Source organism: Chrysochloris asiatica, unplaced genomic scaffold, assembly GCF_000296735.1.
Source record: "Chrysochloris asiatica unplaced genomic scaffold, ChrAsi1.0 scaffold00001, whole genome shotgun sequence".
Classification (NCBI taxonomy): Eukaryota; Metazoa; Chordata; class Mammalia; order Afrosoricida; family Chrysochloridae; genus Chrysochloris; species Chrysochloris asiatica.
In genome coordinates, this window is record NW_006408519.1 from 20,428,352 (window position 1) to 20,444,263 (window position 15,912).

Below are 15,912 nucleotides of genomic sequence, written 5' to 3' on the forward strand. Positions count from 1 at the left end.
CTGGAGAAGGATGTCATGCTGGGTAAGATGGAGGGTCAGAGAAAAAGAGGAAGACCCCCAACGAGATGGATCAGCCAGGTGGCATGATTGATGGTGTCAAGTGTGGCAGCGGTAGTGAGGTTGGCCCAGGATTGGACATTGTTTCATTCTGCTGTGCATAGGGTCGCTATGAGTCAGTTCCGACTTGATGGCACCTGACAACAACAACACAACATATGCTTCAATTAAATAATAATAATAATAAAGGCCTTTGCATAGTTAATAAAGAACTGTTAAACATCTTTCTAGTATACTCTGCTTTCAGCCAAGATCCATCTGATTTCTGCAACATCCCTTGTTCCACGTCCTCTTCTGGATCTGGCTTGAATCTCTGGAAGTTTTCTGTCAAAGTGTGGTCGCAGTCATTTTTAAATTATCCTTAGAAAAATTTTACTTGCATTGAATATTAATGATATTGCCCAATAATTTCAACATTCTGTTGGGTCACCTCTCTTTGGAATGGGCACAAATACAGATCTCTTCCAGTCAGTTGGCCAGGTGGCTGTCATCCAAATTTCTTGACTAGATGAATGAGTACCTCCAGTACCGCATCAGTTTGTTGAAATATTTCAATTTGCATTCCATGAATTTCCAGAGCCTTATTCTTTGCCAATGTATTCAATGCACCCTGGACTTCTTCCTTTAGTGTCGTTGGCTCTTGATCACATGCTACCTCTTCAAATGGCTGAACATCAGTCATCTCTGTTTGGTACAGTGATTCTGTGTTTTCCTTCCATCTTCTTTTCATGCTTTCTGCATCATTCAGTATTTTGCCTATAGAATCCTCCAATATTCCAAGTTGATGCTTGAATTTTTTTCTTCAGTTCTCTCAGCTTGAGGAATGCTGAGCATGGTCTTACCTTTTGGTTTTCTAACTCCATGTCTTTTCACATTGTCTTTTAATGTTTGACTTTGTCTTCACAAGCTGCCTTTTTGAAATTTTCTATTCAGCTCTTTTATATCCTCACTTGTTCCATTTGCTTTAACATCTCTATACTGGAGAGCAAGTTTCAAAGTCTTTTCTAAAATCCATTTTGGTATTATCTTTCTTTATTTTCTTACTGACCTTTTGCTTTCTTTCTCTATGAGGTTCATGATGTCATCCCACAAGTCTTCTGGTCTTCGGTCATAGAGTTTAATGCATCAAATCTGTTTTTCAGATGATCTCTAAATTCAAGGGAGATATGTTCAAGGTCATATTTTGTCTCTCACGGACTTGTTTTAATTTCTTCAGCTTCAGTCTGAACTTGCACATGAACAAAATTTATGGTCTGTTCCACAGTGAGCCCCTAGTCTTGTTTTGGTTGGGCTTTTCCACTGACTCTTTCCACAGATACAGTCAAATTGATTTTGGTGTATTCCATCTGGTGAGGTGCATGCGAATAGTTGTCTTTTACGTTGTTTTAAAATGGTGTGTGCATTGAAGAAATCATTGGTCTTTCAAAATTCTATCAATTTCCAGCATCATATCCATCACTTAAGCCATATTTTCAAGCTACTGATCCTCTTTGTTTTCAACTTTGCATTCCAATCACCAGTAATTATCAATACATCTTAATTGCATGCTTGATCAGTTTCAGACTGAAAAAGTCGTTGTAATTCTTCAATTTCATCATCACTAACTTTAGTTGTTGATGCATAAATTTGAATAATAGTGTTATTAAATTATCTTCCTTGTGTTGTTGTTGATGAGTGCCATCACATAGGTTCCGACTCATAGTGACCCTTTATAGGGTTTCCGAGGCTGTAAATTTTTATAGGAGCAGAAAGCCTCATCTTTCTCCTGCAGAACCACTGGTAGTTTCAAACTGCTGACCATGCGGTTAGCAGCCTGACTCATAACCACTATGCTACCAGAACTCCTTGGATATTATCCTATTGCAGACAGTGTTGTACTTCAAGACAAGTGTTGATATGGTCTTTTTGATGATGAATGTGATACTGTTCCTCCTCAATTTGTCATTCCCGATAAAGTAAACTATGCGATTATCAGATTCAAAATCACCAATGATTAAAAAGGATACATATTATTTGTGCACGTTCCAAAGAAGGGTGACCCAGAATGCGGAAATCATTGGACAATATCATTAGTATCACATGCAAGTACAATTTTGCTAAAGATTTTAAAAAATGACTGCTACAGTTCATTGGCAGAGAGATGCCAGAGGTGCAGGCTACATTCAGATGTTATGTAATGTAACGTCGAAAGAGGGTATAAATGCTGACGTTAATAGATCTTGGCTGGAAGCAGAGAAAACCAGAAATATGGTCACCTGTGCTTGTTTGACTACACAAAGACTTGCTTCCATTTGTGTGAATCATGACAACCTGTGGACAACAATATTGTTGTTGTTGTTGTTAATTACTGTCGAGTTGGTTCTGACCCATAGCGACCCTGTATAGGATTTCCAAGGAGTAGTTGGCGATCTTGAACCACTGTGGATACTGAATATTCAGGAAAATTTAATTGTACCCATGGGAACCTGTACATAGACCAAGAAGTAGATGTTTAAACAGAACAAGGAGACACTGAATTATTTAAAATCAGGAAAGCTATGTGCCAGGATTGTATTCTTTTACCATATTTAATCAATCTGTATACTGAGCATATAACCCAAGAAGCTGGATTATATGAATAAGAATATGGCACCACGATTGGAGGAAAACTCAATTACAATTTGACATATGCAGATGACATAACCTTGCTTGCTGAAATAGAACTGAACTTAAAATACTTACTGATGAAGATCAAAGACCACAACTTTGAATATGGGTTGCACCTCAATATAAAGAAAACAAAACTCCTCATAATTGGACCAATAAATGACATCAAGATAGAGGAAAGACTGAAGTTGTCAAAGACTTCATTTTGTTCTGATCAAGCATCATCACTCATGGAAGCAGCAGTCCAGAAATCAAATGAAATATTGCATTAAGCAAATCTGCTGTACAAGACCTCTTTAAAGTGTTCAAGAGCAGAGATATCAGTTTGAGGACTAAGGTGATCCTGACCCAAGCCATGGTATTTTCAAAATCAGGAAAAATGTATGCAAGCATTGTATTCTTTCACCATACTTATTCAGTCTGTATGCTGAGCAAATAATCCAATAAACTGGATTATATGAAGAAAACCACAGCATCAGGATTGGAGGCAGACTCATTAACAAACATGTTATGCAGATGATACAATCTTGCTACATGAAAGTGAAGAGGACTTAAAATACTCACTAATGAAGATCAAAGACCACAACCTTCAGATGGGTTGCACTTGAATGTAAAGAAAATAAAAATCTTCACCACTGGTCCAATAAATAACATCCATATAAATGGAAAAAAGACTGGAGTTGACCAAGACTTCATTTTGCTTAGATCAACCTTTAAAATTTACAGAAACAGCAGTCAAGAAACCAAAGGACATATTGCATTGGGCAAATCTGCTGCACAAGACCTCTTTAAAGTATTGAAAAACAAAGATGTCAGTTTGAGGACTAAGGTGCACCTGATTCAAGCCATGGTCTTTTCCATAACCTATGTGCAGGTGAAAGTTGGATAGTGAATAAGGAAGATCGTAGAAGAATTGATGCATTTGAGTTATGGTGTAATAGGAGAATATTGAAAGTACCATGGGCTGCCAAAAGAACAAACAGATTTATGTTGGAAGAAGTGCAGCCAAAGTACTCCTTGGAAGCCATGATGGCCAGATTTTGTCTCTTATACTTCAGACATAGTGTCAGGAGGGACCAGTCCATGAAGAAGAATATAAAGTTTGGTAAAGTGGAGTGTCAGAGATAAAAATGAAAGACCCTCAATGAGATGGATTGGCACAATAACAGCACCGATGGGCTCAAATGTAGCAATGATTGTGAGGTTGGCCCATGACCAGGCAGTGTTTCATTCTGTTGTACATAGAGTTGCTATGAGTTGGTATTGAATCGATGGCTCCCAACAAAAACAAATGCGCTTAAAAGAGTAAAGCATTGCCTAGCTCTATACCACCTTCACAATTCTTGCTATGTTTCAGTTTATTGTTGCATTGTTTTCCATCAATCTGTCTCATTGAAGGTCACCCTCTTTTCTGTGGACCCTCTTCTTTACCAAGCATGATGTCCTTTTCAGGTGATTGGTCTTGCCTAATGCTATGTCCAAAGTAAGCAAGATGAAGTCTCCTCATTCTTCCTTCTAAGGATTTTCTGTATGCACTTTCTCCAGGATAGATTTGCTTGTAAATCTGGAAGTCCAACTTATATTCAGTATACACAAGAACAAAGGAATATTCGATTGTTTAAAATCAGGAAAGATGTGCACCAAGGTTCTATCCTTTCATCATATTATTCAGTCTGTATACTGAGTAAATCGTCTGAAAAGCAGAATTGTATGAAGATGAACATGGCATCAGGATTAGAGGAAGATTCATTATCAACCTGTGATATGCAGATGCCACAACCTAGCTCCCTAGAAGTAAAGGAGTAAAGTAAAGTAACTGATGAAGATCAAAGACTATAGCCATCAGTATGGATTGCATCTCAGTGTAAAGAAACTATAAAACCTCACTACTGGACCAATAAATAATATTATGATTAATGGAGAAAAGATTGAAGTTGTCAAAGACTTCATTTTGCTTGGATCCACAATCAATACTCATGGAAGCAGCAGCCAACAAATCAAATGACATATTGCATTATGCAAATCTGCTACACAAGATCTCTCTAAAGTGTTAAAGAGCAAAAATATTAGTTTGAGGATTAAGGTGTGCCTGACACAATCCAAGGTTTTTTCAATTGTTTCATACGCATGTGAAAGTTAGACAACGAATAAGGAAGAGTGTTGAAGAATTAGTGCATTTGGATTATGGTTTTAGAGAAGAATATCAAAAGTACCATAAAATGCCAGAAGAACAAATAAATGTTCAAAGAAGTAAAGCCAGAAATCTCCTTAGATTCTAGGATGGTGACACTTCTTCTCTGCATGTTTTCAGGAGGAACTAGTCCCTGGAGAAAGACATCATGCTTGATAAAGTGGAGGGTCAGTGAAAAAGAGGAAGACCTCAAACTATGTCAATTGACACAGTGACAGCCACAATAAGCTCAAATATAACAATTGTGAGACTGGCTCAGTGCTAGTAATAGTTTGCTGTTTGTTGACTCGACTGTACTTGACAATATTTATTGTACATTTACTATATGCCAGGCATAGTTCTAAATATTTTAGATTCTCTATTCATATTCCTGGTGTGGCGCTATGAGTTAATGCACCAGACTGCACAGTCATTTGAATCTCAAGGTCTGCAGCTCAAGCTCACCAGTCACTCCTTGGAAACCCTATACAGGGTCGCTATGGGTTGGAATCAACTCAACAGCACTTAACAACAACATATTCATATTATTTCATTTAATTATCCCCATTTGATTTAAGTATTCTCATTATCTATCTTCATCAGTGTATTAGTGTCCTAATGCTGTGTAACAAAGTACCACATGCTCACCAACTTCAAACAACACCGAATATATAGGTTAGTATTCTGGGCAGGATATAGCTGAGTTCTCCATTACTATCTAATAAGGTTGTAGTCAAGGTAGATGTGGTCTCTTCTAAGACCAAGCTATTCTTAGATGAAGATCTAAGCTTGTCCTGCCAAAATATGTGTTGAAATTCTAACCTGTGGATATAATTTAATGTAATGAAATCACCATCCATAATGCAACCTATATTATAATGTAGTATAATCAGTCTGTTGTGACTAGATCAGCGAAGGTGGATCGTATATCTATTACTTCTGACTTCTAAAAAAGCAGAATGGATACAGAGACACATCCACCCACACTAGGGAGGACCGATGACATGTGAAGAGGACTGACAAGCAAGGAACGCCTGTGAATACCAGAAAGAGGCTCACAAAAGAGTCCCTTATTGGGACTTCTAGCCTCCATACTGCGAGAAAATTAATTTTCATTCTTTAAAGTCAAGCACGTTACCATTTCTGTTACCACAGCATTAAGAAACTAACACACCTCCTTTATACCTCTTCGTAATACCTTAAGCATCATCTCTTCTAAGAAATTGTTTCCAATTTTCTGCATACACTGATTCTATTAGACTTAAAGTCAGAGACACACCATTAGCATTAGATTATTGCCTAATTTTTCACGGATGTTTGTTCTGTTTTCCCAATTAATTCATACGTTGCGTTAGGCAGGCCCATGCCATTCTCTTTTGACAGCTTCCACATTCCCAAGAAGAGCACAAAAAGCACATTGTAGGCACTCAACGCATGTAGGTTGACCAATTGATTAGTGGAACTCCCCCAAATTGGGTCCTTCTTTCTCAACCAAGGGAATTTGTCCAATGTTTAGAAAGCAGCTTGAGCTTATTCAGAGATGCAAACTGTTGTCATTATGCATTCAGTTTGGTTTTGGACATCAGTACCAGGAATCTGTACGGCTGCATGCCGTCTCATTCTGGAATAGGCTACTTGTACCCTGAGGCTAAAGGCACCAGCCCAAGCTTACAGAACAGACTTTTCTGACATTCCACTAGCTCACAAGTTGCTCCCACCAATTACTCCCAGAGCTTTATTTTGATTAGGAATAAGAAGATATGATGTTTGAGGATTTAGGTTTAAGTTTATGTACAAAGTTAAAACAGAACATTTTAAATTTGTTTGCTTTCTCAACAAAAATATTAGGAAATGTGGTGATATAAGATGCTCAAGAGATGCCAGAAGTATGAAGGAGAGAATAATGAAAAATACTTGTATATAGTGTTGGACTCTGAACTGATTTTAGCATCTTGGGATGCCTGGCATTTACAAGAGAGTTCGGGAAATGGCTATACCTAATTTCCATTTTTATATTGTCTCCCCAAATGTATACTTTTATTAATTTGTAATAATATCTGAAGAAAAATGCTCTTCTTTAGGTAAATTACAGCAGTCAGAAGTGAATTCGAAATGAAAGACTTCTGTCTGCTACCCTAGCTGGGGAGGCAGGCAGGATTGTACAGTTGTGGCTTCCTAAACCTTTATAATAACCTCCTTCCCCAGGATAGCCAGTGGGAACATCAATAGGCTAATAACAAAGAAGAAATGAGTTTATTACTCACCCATCTGCAGGGATTCAGTGTCACTCAGAGCCAGAATAATGAAAACAGTCTCATATTTTATTGGTTTTCTCTACAAACACAAAGGCAGATAATGCATACAGTTCAGGATGCATTCTTAACATGAAGGTGAAACACATATCCAACCCTTGCCTCTGCTGTCAGATCAAAACCTTCAGCTGAGTTCTCTCCAGGCATTTCTATTTGTTACTGTGTTACCGTAAAGCATTATGCGTTGTCGTTGGGTTGATTCTGACTCATAGCAACCATATGAATAGAAGTAGAACTGCCTCATATGGTTTTCAAGGCTCTAAATCTTTTTTAGAAGTAGACTGCCACATCTTTTCTTCCATGGAGCAGCTGGAAAGTTCCAAATGCAGACTTTTGGGTTAGCAGGTAGCACCTTTAATTGCTGTGCACCAGGACATCTCTGGAGAGCATTGTTGTTGCTTAGTGCCGTCCAGTTGATTCTGACTCATAGCTACCCTGTATAGGGTTTCCATGGAGCAGATGGTGAGCCTGAACCACCGACCTTGCAGTTCAAACTGACTGTGCAGTTGAGCACATTAACCACAGCACCATACCAGGACTTCCTAGTATGGCTTTTTTTTGTATTGCTGAGCTCTTGAATGCTGCTCCCTCCAAAGCTGTTATTGTGTGTTTACTGAGTCGACCTCAACTCATAGCAATCCTATATGAAGGAGTATAACTGTCACACAGAGTTTTTTAAGATGTAAACTCTGCTAGCGTAGTGGATTATGAGCTGGGCTGTAACCACAAGGTCAGCGGTTCAAATCTAGCAGCTACTTCAATTGAGAAAGTTGAGGTTTTCTGCTCTCATAAATCTTTACAGCCTCAGAAACTCTACACAGGGTTGCTCTAAGTCAGAACCGACCATACGGCACACTGTCACCACCATCGCCAATCTTTATAGAAACAAATCGCCAGGTCTTTTCTCCTAGAGATTCTAGTGGGTTCCAACTGATAACCTTTCATTAGTAGCTGAGCATTTAGCAATTGCTCAACCAGGTTCTCTCCTCCAAAGCTGACTGATCAGAATTGAATAAATTCTTATTATAAGTGTTTTCATACAGACAGAGCCAGGCTGCATTTGTGGGAGCAAGATATGAAGATACACACTCTGGACCTCCTTGGAGAGACAGTGGCCAAAGCAACAGCCAAGAATGATTCTGACATTTCTAGAACATCATCTTTCAGCAGACCCAAGAAGTCTGACTGTCTCATTCTTTCTTCTTGGGTATCCCTTTCACTAAATGGAGCCAAATGATTCACAGGGATAAAAAGTGAGAAAGGAAGTGAGCATTCACTAAGCAGTTTCTATGTACCAGGCACTAGGGTAGGCATTTTAGTTGAGTATTTTGACCTGCCACAGTGTTTGAGGAGTCCTGGTGTGGCGCTCGGGGTTAAAGCGTCAGACTGCAAAGCCATTTGAACTGCAAGGTCGGTGGTTCAAGCTCACCAGCAGCTCCTCGGAAACCCTATGCAGGTTCGTTATGGGTTGGAATCAACTCAATGGCACTTAACACCAACAACAGTGTTTGAGGTGGCTATTGATATACCCAATGTAGAGATGAGAAAAGTAAACCTAGTTGAGGATTAATGACATTGGCAACTAAATATGGTACCAAAACTTACAGCGCTGTGGGTTAATGCACCAAATTGTAAAGCTCTTTGAACTGCAAGGTCGGCGGTTCAAGCTCACCAGCTGCTCCTCAGAAACTCTATACAGGGTCGCTATGGATCTGAACTGACTCCGTGGCACTTCACAACAACAATGGTTCTCTCTTTAAAGATTTTTGATACTGCCACACTGCTTGGTTTTTACACACTTGTTACCATTTTGAAACTGAGCTGAGCTAAGATATAAGGAATAACCAGCAGAAGCACTATTTTTTTAGAGTTAAATAGTCTCAGTATGTTAATGAGCTCCTTTTGTCTAGTGTCAGCAAAATAACACAGCTAGAAAAAGTATTCACTAACTCATCTCTCTGACACAAAGTCCCTTTTTAATTTCCCCCTCACTGCGTTCTGAAAAAAAGAAAAACAATATTCAGATATGTCATTTCTAGTTTTTCCAATTTTTAATTTTCTTTTTTGTTCTTTTCTATGTCTATTTCTATTTATTTCTCTGACGCCTATCACCATGGTGTCTAACTATCCAGACAAACACGTTAGGCTAAAACAAAACATATGAAAGAATTGAAAAACAAAGCTTCCCAGATCGCTCCCCTCTGGGGCAAAGTTTTGTTGATTTAAAGATAACGGATTGACTCTGCTGGCAGCTTCAGAAATGAGCCTTCAAGGCAACTCGCTCCGAGTTAGCCATGTTGTTGTTAAGTGCCATCCAGTCAATTGCGACTCACAGCGACCCTGTATAGGGATTCTGAGGGGAGGTTGGAGAGTTTGAACCATAGAGCTGACATCAATTTTAGAACAGAAGAAAAATAAAAGGAAACTTAAGAGAATAGCACATGGAAAGTTGTAATCCATTTAGATCTTAGAAATTCTTGTCTTTGGTAATGATAGCCCGGATTTAAACCACACCATGGTGGAGGCCAGGTGCCTATAAGACAGACAATAGCTGTGCTTTTCTGTTGCCTTCTCTGTTCCAGCTCAACTTGTTTATGCATGTCCTCCCACTGTGTGTAGGCTCTGAAAATGCAAAATCCACAAAAAAAGGTGACCATTAACAAAACATGCTTGTTCCAAAACGCAATGGCTCAAGTGATCGAGCCTTATAAAAGTAGTGTACATGATGCAAATGAGGAAACACTTTTTCTTATCATAGACGGAGGCAGGGGAAGTGTGAGATTTGACTTTGTGGTTAGGGAGGATGTTTTGCAGAAAACGAGATAGGGTTTTTTTTTGTTGCTGTTGTTTTGTTTTTAAGTTTTTATTGTGAATTGAGTACAAGATAGAATTATAATCTAATACTGACAAACATTTAAGTCTCACTTTTTAAAAGTTTGATACCACTTCTCACACACACACTCTCCACTACACACGTGCATAAACGCACGTGGGCACGCCCACTGTAGCGCGGACACACATACACAGCTACACATTCACTGCAGCCCATTTGTTTCCTGGGGTTCACAGTCACCATCTGGAGCCGTGGTGAAGCTCTGTAGGTTAAGCACTGGGCTGCTAAACACAAGGTCGGAGGTTCAAACCTACCAACTGTTCTTCGGAAACCCTGTACAGGATAGCTATGAGTCAGAACCCACCATAGGCACTTAATAACAACAATAACAGTCGTTATCTATATAATACTACATTAGCTGCTTTTTAAATCTGCATCTACATGGTTAAGGAGGAGATGCTCAATATTCTGACTGATACAAATGTGTTTCTGAACCAAGGGTAAACAATGAAGCAAACAGTTTCTGCTGAGAGTGGATCTCAACTCAGGTGACCCGGTGTGGTCAGTAAAACTGCTCAATCGGGTTTTCAATAACTGATTTATTTTAGAAGCCGATTGCCAGGCATTTCTTTTGAGGCATCCCTGGGTGAACTCAAGCCTCCAACTTTTTGGTTATCTGCCAAGTGTATTAATCATTTGCAACACCCACAGACTCCAAACAACAGACGCACAAATCTTTGGAACACACAAATCTTAACCATGGCTTTCAAAGGCTTTCTTTCTTTTTTATTTTTATCATACTCACCATCTTCTGCCATTTCTGGAAACAGCCCCTGCCAGCTTTTTGGAATCCAGTCAAATCATTTTCTTGCAGGTTCTCGAACAGGACAAACAATTCTCAGCTCATTTCTCACATAAACTCTATACTCTTCCGAGGCTGTTCCCTATTTCCTTCTGAAGTTTTCCTGGAAAAAGGATTTTAGATCATGTGTATTTGTTTTTTGACGGTGAACATAGTTAATACTCATCAAATAAAATTCAGAAAATATGGAAGAGTTTACAGAAAAATTAAAGATAATATTCTCACAACTCAGAGACTACTGTCATTCATAGTTCATGGTTCATGGTTCCTTCTTCCGGTGACTTTATTTTCTCAAGCAAATTCTGATTCTCTTATATTTGCTCTAATATTCCCCAGAGAGCTGAGGTATATATTCATTGTTTAGATCGGCTCATAATCATTTTTTAATTTTTCAGAAACATCTTTAATATACATTTTCAGAACCAACAAAATCAGACACCTAAAATAAGTCTCTCTCACATCTCTGTTACTGTCCTATCCTGTACACTTTCCACTTCTCAACTTCATTAACATAACCTAGAATTTTAGACCTCAACCTTTATTAAATTTATATTTACATTAAAAAATTTCTTTTTCAAAAATTGTTATCTTTATTTATGAAACTAAGTCTACATAAATTATATAACAATCTGTATGTTAGATCATTTGATTTTCACTTTACAATAAGAATAATTTCACTAGAAGGACCTCTGGTAGTGCTGTAGGACAACCACAAGGTCAGCAGTTCAAAACCACCAGCTGCTCTACTGGAGAAAGATGAAGCTTTCTGCTCCGTTAAGTTTACAGCCTCAGAAACCCTATGCAAGGTCACTGTGAGTAGGAACCAACTTGATGGCATCTAACAACAACAACACAACACAACAACATGTCACTATGAGTTCGAATCAATTCAACAGCAATGGCTTCCTCCCTGACCCTGTCATAACTTAACATCCTCTTTCTGGAGTTCTTTATTGTTTATTGTTTTTCCTCAATTGTCTGAATCACAACATCAAATAACATTTTAAACTGGAAAACACGATTGCCATTGCATCTAATCCAACTCATGATGACCCCAGTGGCATCAGAGTAAAGTTTATAGATTGTTTGATTCATAGATTTTCAATGGCTAGGTTTTTTTGGAAGTAGATTGTCAGACCTTCTTCCAAAGTGCCTCTGGGTGGATTTGAATCTTTAACCTTTCAGTAAGCAGCTAAACATATTTAGCCATTTTCATCAGCCTCACATTGCTGAAAAATGTCCTTCTGTTTGCATTTCTAAAAAAAAAAAAATTTCATTTTGTGTTTTCAAATCTAAAGCCATAAGCAGTTACTGTTAGGGAGGAAATGTTTGAAGTAAGTATACTTTTTTGTTTTTCTACTTAACACTATTCTCACAATTTTTCTTGCTCAAGATATTGCAAAAAGGTTTTCTCTGAATGTATCTTGAGGTGTTTTCTTTTCTTTGATTTCACCCAAAGTGAAGTGAGATTTTTCAGGCTGTATAATGAGGAACATTTTAGTTTCTGAAAGTTTTAATCAATTATGGATTGTGTGATTGTTACTATTTGGATTGTCCTATTTCATTCCATGGTGGTAGTGATGGTTATGTGTTGTAAAGTCAGTTCTGACCATAGCCACCCTACAGAGGGTTTCCAAGGCTGTAAATCTTTACAAGAGCAGAAAGCCTCATCTTTCTCCCATGGAATGGCTGGTAGTTTCAAACTCCTGACCATGAGGTTTACAGACTGACTATGTAACGACTACGCTAATAGAGCTCCTTACTTCATTCCATAGGGGCACTTAATCATTTACGTTAATCTCTATTTCGTCTTCCATATCTGTGCTGACCTTACTCACTGTTCTTATATCTTTCTTCTTCCATCTCAATTCTGGGAGAAATTCCCAAGTTTTGGGTACTTCATTGATTTATTTTCCATAATGTATATCATGCTTTTTCTTGTAATTAATCGTTGTTATATGCTCTAGAATTGGAGTCCTGGTGTGGTGCTGTGGGATAAAGCACTGGACCACAAAGTCAGTTTTAACTGCAAGGTCAGTGGTTCAAACTCACCAGCTGCTTCATGGAAACACTATGCAGGGTTGTTATGAGTCAGAACCAACTCAACAGCACTTAACAACATAGAATTGGTTCTGACTCGCAGTGAATCTATGCAGAACAGAACAGAACACAGCCCAGTCCTGCACCATCCTCTTAGAATGTGAATATTGTTCATATACTTTAAGTTGTTCTGATAAACTTCTGTACCTCACTCCATCCCTTTTTATTCAGTTTGTAGTATCTTCTTTTCCACTTGTTTTTCTTTACAAATTTCTCTGTGTTTTTCAGAGATACTATGTGCTTTTAGATTTTGCTGAGCAGTTGTTCTATCCAATTGTTTATGCCTAGCTGGCTTGAATCTACAGTACTTAGAACCTCCAATGCCCTTTTAACACTCTTAACAGATGGTGGTTGTAGTAGTTGTTGTTGTTAAGTGTCCTTGAGTCAGTTCTGACTCATAGTGACCCTGTCTAAAGTTTCCAAGACTGTTAATCTTTGTGGGAGCAGAAAGCCTCATCTTTTATGCAGAAGCTGGTGCACAGGAGCCACTGACCTTGATCATGAATTAGTATTCCCATTGTCTCTCCAGAGCTGTGTTGGCACACTGGTTGAGTGCTTGGTTGCCAGCTAAAAGGTTTGTGGTTTGAACCCACTGTTGGTCAGTGGGAGAAAGATGTGGCAATCTGCTCCAGTAAAAACTGCAGCCTAGAAAGCCCCATGTTGTTGTTCTTGTTAAGTGCCATCAAGTCGATTCCAACTCATAGGGACCCTGCATAGGGTTTCCGAGGAGTGGCTGGTGACTTTGATCTGCTAAATCCTTGAGAACCCAGTGGGACACTTTTACTCTGTCCTTTGGATTCCTGGTGTGGCACAGTAGAAAGGTTGTTGTTGTTAAGTGCCGTTGAGTCGGTTCCGACCCATAACGACCCTGTACAGGGTTTCCGAGGGTGTAAATCTTTACGGGAGTAGAAAGCCTCATCTTTCTCCTGTGGAGCGGCTGGTAGTTTTGAACTGCTGAACTTAAGGTTCTCAGCCCAATTCGTAACCGCTACGCTACCAGAGCTCCTTGGTACTAGACAGCAAACTTCAAGTCTGGCAGTTCAAACCCACCAGTTTCTCCTCAGGAACCCTACATAGAGTTGCTATGACTCAGAACAAGAACAACTTAGGGTCAGTTAGGCATTGGGCTGATAACTGCAAAGTCAGTGGTTAAAACCCACCAACCCAGCTGCTCCTCAGAAGGATGAGGCTGTCTGCTCCAGGAAAGGTTTACACTTTGAGAAACCCTAAGGAGCATCGTGTCAAGAAATCAAATCAATGCTAGTGAGTTTGGTTTTTGTGGTACAGGGTCACTAGGAGTCTGAATTAAATGCAATATCAACAAGCTTGTGTTTACTGTTTTTCCTAACTACTCTTCTTTCCTTGCTTCCAAGATGTAGTTAGTCACCTGTAGTGATGTAGGACAACCCCAGAACCCTACCCAATAGCTGTATATCCATAGTTGATGTCTACCTGGTTTTGGGGAGCTGAAATAATCAATTAAGTAAAGAAATTAAGGTGCTCATATAGGAAAGTGCACTGCATACTATGGCAATAGTAATAGTACATTATGTCTGGATACAAAGCATTGCACATTATAACACGGAGCAGATATTTCAGTGAGATGCAGCATCATGTCTATTTTCAGCTGGGCTTACTTTAGATGAGTTCATCAATTACATTCCATTTTCTAATCTGTTTTATTGACCATATATATACCTCATGATTATTTATCTAAGAAGACGTAACAATATATTTTCTATCAGTCTTAGTTTTAAGATATTTTTTATGTTTGGCATTTTTCTGAATTATCACAATTTTACTACTGACACATTTGAAAAAGTTACAGTAAAGTGCTAACAAAATGCCAATTTCAAACCATAAGCATCTTGTAAGATTTCAAAACACAATTATTAAAGTCACCCTAACTGAGAAGTTCAAAGCAAAAGACCCATTCCTATATATGTGTACATGTTTTAGTTTTTCTGTATAGCATAGCACAATAATTAAACTATCAAATTTAAAACCTCATTTTATCTAAAGTATTTGATACTATAAAACTATTTTTGAATTTTGTCAAGTCTTTCAAAATAAGTTTTTAAAAGTTACTTTCTAATAGCTTTTGAGAAGCTGTTTACTTCAAAAAGTTTTTACAGGCAAAGAAACAGGATGGCGGATAGGGTAGAGGCGCAGTGAAGTTAGCCATCAGCAATACCACAGAATACCAGGTAAAGAGGGCTCAGGGCAGAGATCAAAAACTCTGAATCACACAGATAGGAATATTTTAAAAGTCTGAAGGCTTATGGCTAGTGGGACTTGTAGAAGAAATAAGAAACCGCATAGTTTTAAATCTGCTAGGCTCGGTGGCCCAGAGCCAACAACTTGGTCAAGACTAAATGGCAAGACCAAGCCGGGGAGCAGACCCACCACGGAATAAACCACACTGGAGATGTCACAACAGAACCAAAGGAAATCAAAAGGATAATAACAGAGTACTATGAAGAGTTGTACTACAACAAACTTGAAAACTTAGAAGAAATGGAGATAAACACAACCTACCTAAACTTACACACAGTGAAGCAGAAAACCTGAACAGAACCATAACAAAATAAGACATTGATCATGTCATCAAAAAACTCCCAACCAAAAAAGGTGCAGGCCCAGATGACTTCACTGGTAAGTTCTACCAAATGTTCAAGGAAGAGCTGTCACCAATTCTACTCAAATTATTCCAGAAGATAGAGGAGACTGGAAAACTTTCTAATACATTTTATGAAGCAAGCATAACCCTCATACCAAAACCAGGGAAGGACGTCTCTAAGAAAGAAAATTATAGACCAATAACCCTCATGAACATAGATGAAAAAAATTCTCAACAAGATCCAAGCCAACAGAATTTAGCAGCACATCAAAAGATAATACATCATGATCAAGTGGGATTCATATCAGGGAT